The sequence below is a fragment of the Oratosquilla oratoria genome, chromosome 16 (assembly GCF_046742065.1).
Source record: "Oratosquilla oratoria isolate Oo_2021 chromosome 16, ASM4674206v1, whole genome shotgun sequence".
Classification (NCBI taxonomy): Eukaryota; Metazoa; Arthropoda; class Malacostraca; order Stomatopoda; family Squillidae; genus Oratosquilla; species Oratosquilla oratoria.
In genome coordinates, this window is record NC_134792.1 from 18,235,065 (window position 1) to 18,247,564 (window position 12,500).

General features: G+C 23.9%; 1 protein-coding gene across 1 annotated transcript in view; it reads left to right on the forward strand.

The window, feature by feature from the left end:
• Window positions 1-572, forward strand: part of LOC143033737 (uncharacterized) — a 178,295-nt gene extending 177,723 nt beyond the window's left edge. Inside the window, exon 4 of the mRNA XM_076199221.1 lies at window positions 1-572. This exon is cut by the window's left edge and continues 1,299 nt beyond it. The gene's annotated coding sequence lies outside the window, so the exon portion shown is untranslated.
• Window positions 573-12,500: the final 11,928 nt, after the last annotated feature.

Here is a 12,500-nt window from a genome sequence, read left to right on the forward strand (position 1 = left end):
AAACGTCTACAGAGAGTGGTTTAGGTGATATAACCCATACCACAAAAGTACAAGAATTTCTCTCACCGTTTATTACTTCATTACAGTATTCGCTAAGGCTATTCTTCAATCTTGACATACACAATTTACTCTAAAGATTTTTTCTATGAAGTACAGCTATTTATTGTTGTAAATAATAAAACTAGAGTATTCAGAAAAGAGACTAGTTTTGATAGTTCTTTTTTTGAAGTCATTAGATGTATTATAAGAATTTTTTTTTTTAGAAAACGTTCTCTATACCTACAGTATTTATTTCCTTGTAAATATAAATCTAGAATAAGAAGTTACGCTGTACTTAGCAACTTAAACCCAGTGTTTTTTTCGAGTCAAAAAATTGAAATACAGAAAGAGAGAGCAAGAGAGAGTGAGAAGAGAAAGAGCGAGAGAGTGAGAGAGATTGAGAAAGATGTTATACTCTGTAATTACAAAGGTCAAGATATTTCAGTAAGCTTAGGAAGATGTGTGCCAATACAAATCAAAGCTGCGGTGCCATTACACACATCAGCCATGTCCTTGTCGGTTAATATAATAAAGAACATCAAAGTATATTTGTTCATAACCCTGTTTTTCTCTTTCCTTTCCTAGAAGTAGTGAACGGCATATGATTGATTATTTTTATAATCACTAAAAAAAGAATATATAAAACTATAAAAAGGTGAATGTGAATATAAGATATAATGACTATATAGATAAAAACATAGATAAATAAGTAAATGACTATATAAGAAGGAAAATATTAAATGCACTGATATTTTGGAGAGTAGAAATAAAAAACAAAGATAAATTGAAAATATAAATATCATAAGTAAACAAATACACACATGTACAATAAGTTTCTTAATAAGATATCTAAGATATCTTATATGAAAATAACATTTTATGTAGGACATAATATATAAGCGAATGGGTATATAAAAGCAAAAAACAAAACAAAAAAAAAACAATAAAAACAACATAAGCAAGAAAAACAAAAAAGTAAATAAATAAACGGGTAAATTAAACAATAAGTAAAAAATTAATATATAGATACGCCGATATATAAGCAATTAAATAAGATATATCAATAGACAGATAATCAAAATCATTATGTATCCAAGACAAACATGAAAATAATAAAGAAATAAAAAAATATTTAAATAAATAGGAAAAATATAAATAATAAAAAAGCTGTATGTATAAAATATATATTTATAGATGAATAATGACAACAAGCACACAAATTTAAAACAAAATGAATCTACGAAATACAAGGTTAAAAATAAAATAAAATTGAAAGCAGCCGGGAAAATGTAAAATGAACTAGTAAAAGAAAAGAAATAAATTACTCTATAGATAACAAAACATATGCCATATGTTTAGATAAAGAAATTATCTACAAGCAAATAATTAACAAATTAAATAAACAAATAAACGAATAATTCCATATATAAACAAATTAAATCAACATATAACAGTAAAAAAAAGAGTAGGTATGTAAATATATTCATGGATAAAACCAAATAAATATAAACAAATATGTAAATGTATAAATCAATCTATCTATCTGTCTACATAAAATAAATCAATACTAATAATGCCAATTCCATTTACGAAGAAATGAGCCAAAAGATGGGACACGTTAATTTTTATTACAATATAAATGAATACATGAAATAAATTGTTAAATATGTACAAAATTAACAAAGATAAAATAGATAATAAAAAAAATATTTAGAAGTCCAATTAAATATAAAAAGCAAGAAATTTAGATACAAAACATATATGAACATTACTAAAAAAAAAGAGTTAAAATATATGAAATATATATGATACATATGATGAATTCCTATATGTAATATAGAATATTTGAAATATACATACATACATATACCAAGGTTTTTCCCCTTTATAAGGGAGGTAGCCAAAAAGGAAAAGGCATGAAAACATTCCCACCCATTCCATCCCTGAATACACTCCACACCCCTCCACCCTCCCTTTTATCTGAGCACCTTCTGGATGACGGGTCATCCCTGCACCTTGTCCACTGCCCTGGGTCAGAAGCAGTGTCGCAAGACACAGCACATCCACAGCAAGGCCGCTTCATTAAATCGGCGACCCCCCCCCCTCTCCGTCCCCTCATGCATAAAAGGAGAAGACGGGGAGAAATCCCTTCGGGCTGCGTCAAATTTTGGTCACACATGCTACCTCACCCCCCATCCACCTCATGCATCACAACATCATCCATAGACAACCATTCTCCATTCACCCCTGTCTTCTGTTCTCTCCCGTCCTTCCTCAACAGACATTCACCTCTTCCCCAAAGCCCCCTTCACCCCATCCATCCACATCATCCTAGGACGTCCCTCATGTTCACTCTCTCCACATCTGCCTTCCATATCTCTTTTACTAGTCTTTCTTCACTCATTCTTTCCATGTGTCCAAACCATCCTAATTCTCTTTTATCAACCCTATCTCCCAACTCCCTTTCCACCCCTGTTCTCCTCCTCACCTCCTCACATCTCACTCTATCCAGCTTAGTAACCCCCATCATACTTCTCAGACACCCCATCTCAAATACATTCAAACTCCTTTTCTCTTTTTCTCTTATGTTCCATGTTTCTGCCCCATACAGTGCTGTTGGCACAATCACTCCTTCATACAGTCTCCTCTTAGCATCCATTAGCAAATGTCTATTCCTCATTACACTTTTTAATCCACCGAGGCATTTACACGCTTCTCTCAATCTACATTCTACCTCCACCTTCACTCCACCTTTTCCTGCCACATTTGCACCCAAGTATCTAAAACTATCCACTTCCTCCAGTCGCTCTCCCTTAATGCTCACTTCCAGTCTACTGCCACTTTCACCCCTTGTACATCTCATCACCTTACTTTTACCCACATTTGTCTTCAGCTTTCTTCTATCACACACTCTCCCAAACTCTGTCACCAACTTCCTCAATCCCTCCTCCGATCCTGCCACAAGCGCAGTGTCGTCCGCAAACAACAGCTGGCTCACCTCCCACTTTTCTCCATTTTCTTTAACCATCTCCAATCCCTGACCCTCTACCCTTGCATCTATCTCTCGCACTACCCTATCCATGTATAAGTTGAACAGCCAGGGCGACATAACGCATCCTTGACGAAGTCCCACCTTTACCTCGAACCACACACTCTCTCCATTTCTAATCCTGACACAAGCTCTACTACCCTCATAAAAACTCTTGACAGATCCTAGAAGCTTTCCTTCTACCCTGTAAAACCACAAAACCTCCCACAGTGCATTTCTGTCCATCCTGTCGTATGCCTTTTTCAGATCCATAAAAGCCCAAAAAACATCCTTTCCCTTTCCTATAGCTTTCTCACATATCTATCTTACCACAAAAATCTGATCTACACAACCTCTAACTGTCCTAAATCCACACTGTTCCTCACCAATTACTCCTTCTGTTCCTCTCCTAATCCTCTCAATCAAGATCCTCCCATAAGCTTTCCCAACTACACTTAACAAGCTAATCCCTCTGAAACTACTAAATTCACACTTGTCCCTTTTTTCCCTTGTAAAGTGGAACTATACAGGCCTTACTCTAGTCCTCCAGCACTCTACCCTCTCTCCAGCAAACATTAAGTAACCTCAACAGCCAGTCCACCATCATTGTACCTCCTTTTTTTAGACATTCTGCATGGCATCCATCCAGACCAGGTGCCTTACATGCTTTCATCATCTTAACAACTGCCTTCACTTCATCCTTCCTTATTTCTCCTCCATTTCCCTCACTCATCACGATCATTTTCTTAGCATTTCTCACTGCAGCTATCTTTCCCTCCCTATCCTCCTTCGCATTTAGCAACTCCCTAAAATATTCTGCCCATCTTCCCCTTACTGCCTTCTCTTCCATTATCATCTCTCCATCTGCACCTTTTACCTTTTCTTCTCTACTTAATTCACCTCTTCTTCCTCTCTTAATTTCTTTCCAAAACATGTTTTTATTACTTTCAAAATTTTCTGTCATACTCTTACCCCATTTCACATCTGCTCTCCTCTTTGCCTCCTTTACCTTTTGCTTTGCTTCTCTTTTCTTTTCTTTGTACCTCTCCTATGACTCCCTCGTCCTATTTTGTAACCAATCTGTGAAAACTCGCTTCTTCTCTTCTACAACCTTTTTTGTTTCCTCATCCTACCATTCACTACCCTTCCTTCTATTTCCTCCTGTCCTTCTTGTTCCACACACCATCTTTGCACACTTTGTGACTTCCTCCTTGAACCATCCCCATTCCTCCTCCACTCCTAGCTCTACTCTATCCTTCATTCCCTCCCACTCCTCCTTCAGATTCTTCTTATACTCCTTCTCCTTTTCATTTTCATTTAAAGAGTTCACTCTACGCACCTCTCTACCTTTTGTCCCTTTCCTCTTTCTCCATCTAGCCTCCACTCTCAACTTACTTTCCAACAAAATATTATCTAATATTCCCCCACCCTCTCCCCTTAGCACATGTGCATCCTTAACTCTTCCTATCATAATCCTATTTACCACTACATAATCTATTAACGCTCTATCTACCACCCTTCTCTCCACCACCCTCTCCCATGTGTACTTATGCTTGACTTTCTTCCGAAACACTGTATTTGCTATCATCAACTCTCTTTCTAGACACATTTCCACCATTAACTCTCCACAACGATTCTTTCCTGGAACTCCACATTTCCCAACCACTCCATCAATTGGACCATTTCCTACCCTACCATTAAGGTCTCCTAGTACTATTACATTGACATTTCTCCCTAAATCCTCTATGCACTCATTTAAATCTATCCAAAAAGCCTCCCTTTCTTCTACACTCTTCTCACTGCCAGGCCCATATGCACTTACAAAACCCCACATCTCCTTTCCCAGTTTCACCTTCATCCACATTATCCCTAAGGAAACCTCCTTCCACTCCACTACACGTTTACCTATCTCTTCACTTACTACTATAGCCACCCATTCCCTCCCTCGCCCTCTCTTCACTCCTGATAACCTCCCACTTACACTCCCAAACTTACACTCGCCCTTCCCTTTCAACTTAGATTCACTCAAAGACAACACATCCATCTTTCTTCTCACAAACATATTACCTATCTCTTCCCTTTTACTCTCATCTGTACCACATCCACGCACATTAAAAGACCCAAACCTTAGGGTGCTAGTCGGAAAACTCCAAGACCCTCTTATGCCTTTACCTTTTTTAGGAATGTCCCCAGTGGGGCTACAAGGAGAAGGATGCCTAGTCCCAATTCCCGTCCCTTTCTTCTCGCCTCTTACGATCCAGGTGGAAATACTTGGTAGCAGTATTCATTTCCCCCACCAAAATATAATATATAACATCTGCCATTGAATACATTACATACAATATAATATGTGATATTTGACACATAATATGTACTATACAGTATATAACAGTGAAAAGGTACAATTAGAATTTAAAATATATAATACATGATACATATTATATATAATAATATATAAAATATGATATATAATATATAATATATAATATGTAATATATGATATATAACACATAATATATAATATATAATAAATAATATATAATATATGATACATAATATATAATATATAATATATAATATATAATATATACTATATAATATATATTATTTAATATATAATATATATTATATAATATATAATATATAATATATAATATATAATATATAATATACAATATATAATATATAATAATATAATGTATAATATGTAATATGTAATATATAATATATGATATATAATATAAAATATAATACATAATATATATGTAATATTTAACATAATATATAATATATAACATATAATATATGATATATAATATATGATATATAATATACAGTATATAATATATAATATATAAAATATAAAATATAAAAATATATAATATATAATATATAATATATAATATAAAATATAATAAATAATATATAATATGTGATATATAATATATAACATATAATATATAATATATAACACATAATATATAATATAATATAAGATATATGATATATAATACAAGATATATAATATATAATATATAATATATAATATATATATATGATATATAATATATAATATATAATATGTAATATATATAAATAATATGTAATATATAATATAATTAAATATAATATATAATATATAATATATAATATATAATATATAATAATATATAATATATAATATATAATATATAATATAATAATATAATATATTATATATAATATATATTACATAATATATAATATATAATATAAAATATATAATATATAATATATAATGTATAATATATAATATATAATATATAATATATAATATACAATATATATATATAATAAAATATATAATATACAATAAATTATACATAATGTATAATAAATTATATATAATATATGATATATAATATATAATATAATATCTAATATATAATATATGATATATAATATATAATATATAATATATAATATACAATATACAATATACAACATATAATATATAATATATAATATATAGTATATAATACATAATACATATTATATTATACATATTTCATGATACATAATATATAATATATAGTACATATTACATAATATATAATATATAATATATAATATAATATATAATATATAATATGCAATATACAATATATAATACATAGTATACAATATATAATAAATAATATATAATATGATATATAATATATAATATATAATATATAATATATAATATAATATATAATATATAATATTATAATATATAATATATAATATATAATATATAATATATAATATATAATGTATGATATATGGTTTATGATATAATATATAATATATAATATATAATATATAATATATAATATTTTTATATAATATATAATATGTAATATTATATATAATATTAATATATAATATATAATATATAAATATATAATATATGATATATAATATAATATATAATATATAATATATAATATATAAATATAATATGTAATATATAATATATAATATATAATATATAATATATAATATATAATATATAATATATGATATATAATATATAATATATAATATATAATAAATATAATATTAATATATAATATATAATATATAATATATACATACAGTACATATACCAAGGCTTTTTTTCCCCCTTCCAAGGGAGGTAGCCAAAAAGGGAAAGGCATAAAATCACTCCCACCCATTTCATCCCTAAATACACTCCACACACCCCCCCACCCTTCCTCTCATCTGAGTACCTCCTGGATGACGGGTCATCCCTGCACCCTGCCCACCGCCCTGGGTCAGAAGCAGTGTCGCAAGACACAGTACATCCACAGCAAGGCCGCTTCATTTAATCGGCGACCCCCCCTCTCCGTCCCCTTTGCATATAAGGATAGGACGGGGAGAAAATCCCTTCGGGCTGCGTCAAAAATTACTCACACATACTACCTCACCCCCCCGCCCATTCCTCCTCATGCAGTCACAACATCATCCATATACAACCATTCTCCACTCACCTCTGTCTTCCGTCCTCTCCCTTCCTTCCTCAACAGACATTCCCTCTTCCCCAAAGCCCCCTTCACCCCATCCATCCACCTCATACATAATATAATATATAATATACAATATATATTGTATAATTTATAATGTATAATATATAATATATAATATATAATATATAATATATAATATATAATATATAATATATAATATATAATATATATATATAATATATAATATATATTATATAATATATAATATATAATCTATAATATATAATATATAATATATAACATATAATATATATTATATAATATATAATATATAAATATATAATATATATATAATATATATTATAATATATATATAATATATATATAATATATAATCAATAATATAGAAAATATAATATATAATATATAATATATAATATATAATATATAAAATATGATATATAATATATAATATTATAAAATATATAATATATAATATATAATATATAATATATTATATCTAATATATAATATATAATATATAATACATGATATATAATATATAATATATAATGTATAATATATATTATATAACATATGATATATACTATATATAATATATATTATATATATAACATAGATAGAATATAATATATTATATATAATATATAATATATTAGTGTGTAATATATAATATGCAATAGATGATATATAATGTATAATGTATAATGTATAATATATAATATATATATATAATATATAATATATAATACATAATATATAATATATAAAATATAATATATAACATATATATATATATAATATATAAAATATAATATGTAATATAAAATATATAATATATAATATATAGTATGTAATATGTAACATGTAACATGTAATATGTAATATATAATATATATAATATATAATATATAATATATAATATATAATATAAATATATAATATATAATATATAATATATAATATATAACATAAAATATATAATATACAATACATAATATACAATATATAATATATAATATATAATATATAATATATAATATATAATATATTATATATAATATATAATATATAATATACAATACATAATATGTAATATATAATATAATATATAATATGATATATAATATATAATATATAATATATAATATATAATATGTAATATATAATAATATATAATAATATATATTATATAATATATAATATATAATATATAATATATAATACATAATATATAATATATAATATATAATATATAATATATAATATAAAATATATAATATACCATATATAATGTATAATATATAATATATAATATATAATATATAATATATAACACATAATATATAATATATAATATTTAATATGTAATATATAATATATAACATATAATATATAATATATATTATGTAATATACAATAGATAACAAATATTTTATAATATATAATATACAATATATAATATATAATATACAATATACAATATACAATATACAATATATAATATATAATATATAATGTACAACATACAATATATAATATATAATGTATAATATATTATATACAATATACAATATATGATATATGATATACAATATATAATATATAATATATAATACATAATGTATAATATATAACATAATATATAATATATAATATGTAATATATAATATATAATATATAATATATCATATAAAATATATAATGTATAATGTATAATATATAATTTATAATATATAATATATAATATATGATATATAATACGTAATACGTAATACGTAATACATAATACGTAATACGTAATACATAATACATAATACATAATACATTATATATAATATTTAATATATATAATATATAATATATGATATATAATTTATAATATGTAATATATGATATGTAATATATGATATATTGTATATAATATATAATATATAATGTGTAATATGTAATATGTAATATGTAATATATGATGTATAATATATTAATATACAATATATAATATATAATATATAATATATAATATATAATATATAATATATAATATATAATATATAATATATATATAATATATAATATAATATATAATATATAATACATAACATCCAATATACAATATATAGTATATAGTATATATTATGTAATATATTACATATAACATATAACATATAACATATAGTATATAACATAAGATATATGATATATGATATATAATGTATAATATGTAATATATAATGTATAATATAAAATATGTAGTTTATGATATATAATATATAATATATAATATATAATGTATAATATATAATATATAATATATAATATATAGTATATAATATATAATATATAGTATATAATATATAATATATAATATATGATATATAATATATAATATATAATTTATGATATATAATATATAATATATAATATATAATATATAAATATATATATAATATATAATATATAATATATAATATATAATATATAATATATAGTATATAGTATATAATACATAATATATAATATATAATACATAATATATGATATATAATATGCAATATATATAATAAACAATATATATAGTATATATAATATATAATATATAATATAAAATATAACATATAATATATAATATATAATATATAAAATATGATATATGATATATAATATATAATATATGATATATAATACATAATATACAATACATAATATACAATATAGAAAATAGAATATATATAATATATAATATATAATATATAATATATAATATATAGTATATAGTATATGATATATTATATATGATATAAAATATATAATATACAATATCTAATATATAATACATAATATATAATATACAATATAATATATAATATAAATATATAATATACTATATATAATATATAATATATAATATATAATATATAATATATTATATATAATATAAAATATATAATATATAATGTATGATATATAATATATAATATATAATATATAATATATAATATACAATATATAATATATATAGTATATAATATATAATATATAATATATAATATATAATATATGATATATAGTATATGATATATAATATATAATATATAGTATATAGTATAGTATACCGGGAGGGAGATAGCTGTCGATCACGAGTCTAACACGTGATCCCCGACCAAGGTGAATCTCGCACACATACACGCACGCAATCCTCCCCCCCACACACACACACACACATTGACTCGTGTGTACACCACATGTAGGAGGGGCGATGAAAAGAATTTGAGTAACTAAGTTAATGTCAAATAAACCAACGTAAAGGATTTTTATGTAAGAGCCATTTATCATAAATTCATATTACTTTCTGGCTTCTGGAATTATTTATTTATTTATTTATTTATTTATTTATTTATTTATTTATTTATTTTTTATTTATTTATTTTTTTAGACAAACGACAAAATTATATCTAATATTTCTTCATGGGTCTACTATGTTTTTTTTGTGTTTTTATTTTTTTCTACAGTAAATAATTCAGCATTCAAAGCATTCAGCATTACTTTCTGACATCTGGGATTAATTTTTATTTTATCATATTTTTCATTTTCTTTTAAGACAATTGATAAAATTATGTCAAATATTTCTTCATGGGTCTACTTTGTTTATTTATTTATTTATTTTTTGCTTCTGCAGTAAATCCTTTAGCATTCAAAGTTTATAGAAAAATGTATAAACAAATAAATAAGTAGATAAATGGACAAAGAATCGTGATAATGAATTTAGATTGGACAACTTTAGGTTTAAGAAGGAAGTAAGCAAGTACTGATCTATCAATGGAGTGGTCAACGAATGGAATAGACTAAAACACATGAATCTGTTTTCCCTAAAAAAGCGTAGACTCAGAGGTGACTTGATACAGATCTTTAAGATTTTGAAGGGAATTGACAACATCAAAAGTGACAAAATTTTCACATTGAATGAGAATCAGACAAGAAACAATGGTCTCAAACTGTCCGGAAATAGATTCAATTTGGAAGTGGGTAGAAACAACTTTGCCAACCGTGTAGTTAATGAATGGAATAAACTTCCTGCACAGGTAGTGCAATGTAGTTCAGTTCGAAGCTTTAAAAATCATTTAGATAAATACCTAAGTAAGATGCTGTAATGATTATAATTTATCTTATATTATTTGTTTTGTTTTGTTATCATTTGTCTGTCTGATTTTCATTTATTATTAGTTATATGTTAATTTATTATTATTTACTATTTACCTGTTTGTTTATTATTTAACTATACCTATGCATTTATTAATGTCTTTTATTTGTTATTTACATTTTTATAGATTTTATTTATTGTTTTATTATTAATATGATTTTTTTTCGCATCCGACCTAGATATGGATCAAAAGGTCTCCTGTCGGCATGCTCCGCCTTTGTAATCCTTATATATAATATGAAATATATAATATATAATAATCTATGTATGGTATGTAATATATATGATATTTATATGATATGTATATATATATATATATATATATATATATATATGTGTTGTATATATATATGTATATATATATATATGTATATATATATATTATATATATATATATATATACATATATATACATATATATGCATATTTATATATGTATATATATATATATATATGTATATATATATACATATATATATATATATATAATTGTGTTTAGTATATCATATATACTACATAACATATAACATGTGATGTGCATAATGTAAATGTGACAAGTAACATGTATCAAGTAACATGTAGCGTGTAAAACATATCACATATAAATATTATCATATAGCATATAATATATAGTTTATATTGTAAATTTATATATTAATTATAATACACTGTATATATTGCAGTACATATATTTTGTTTTGTGAGTTCTAATTTTCTTTTG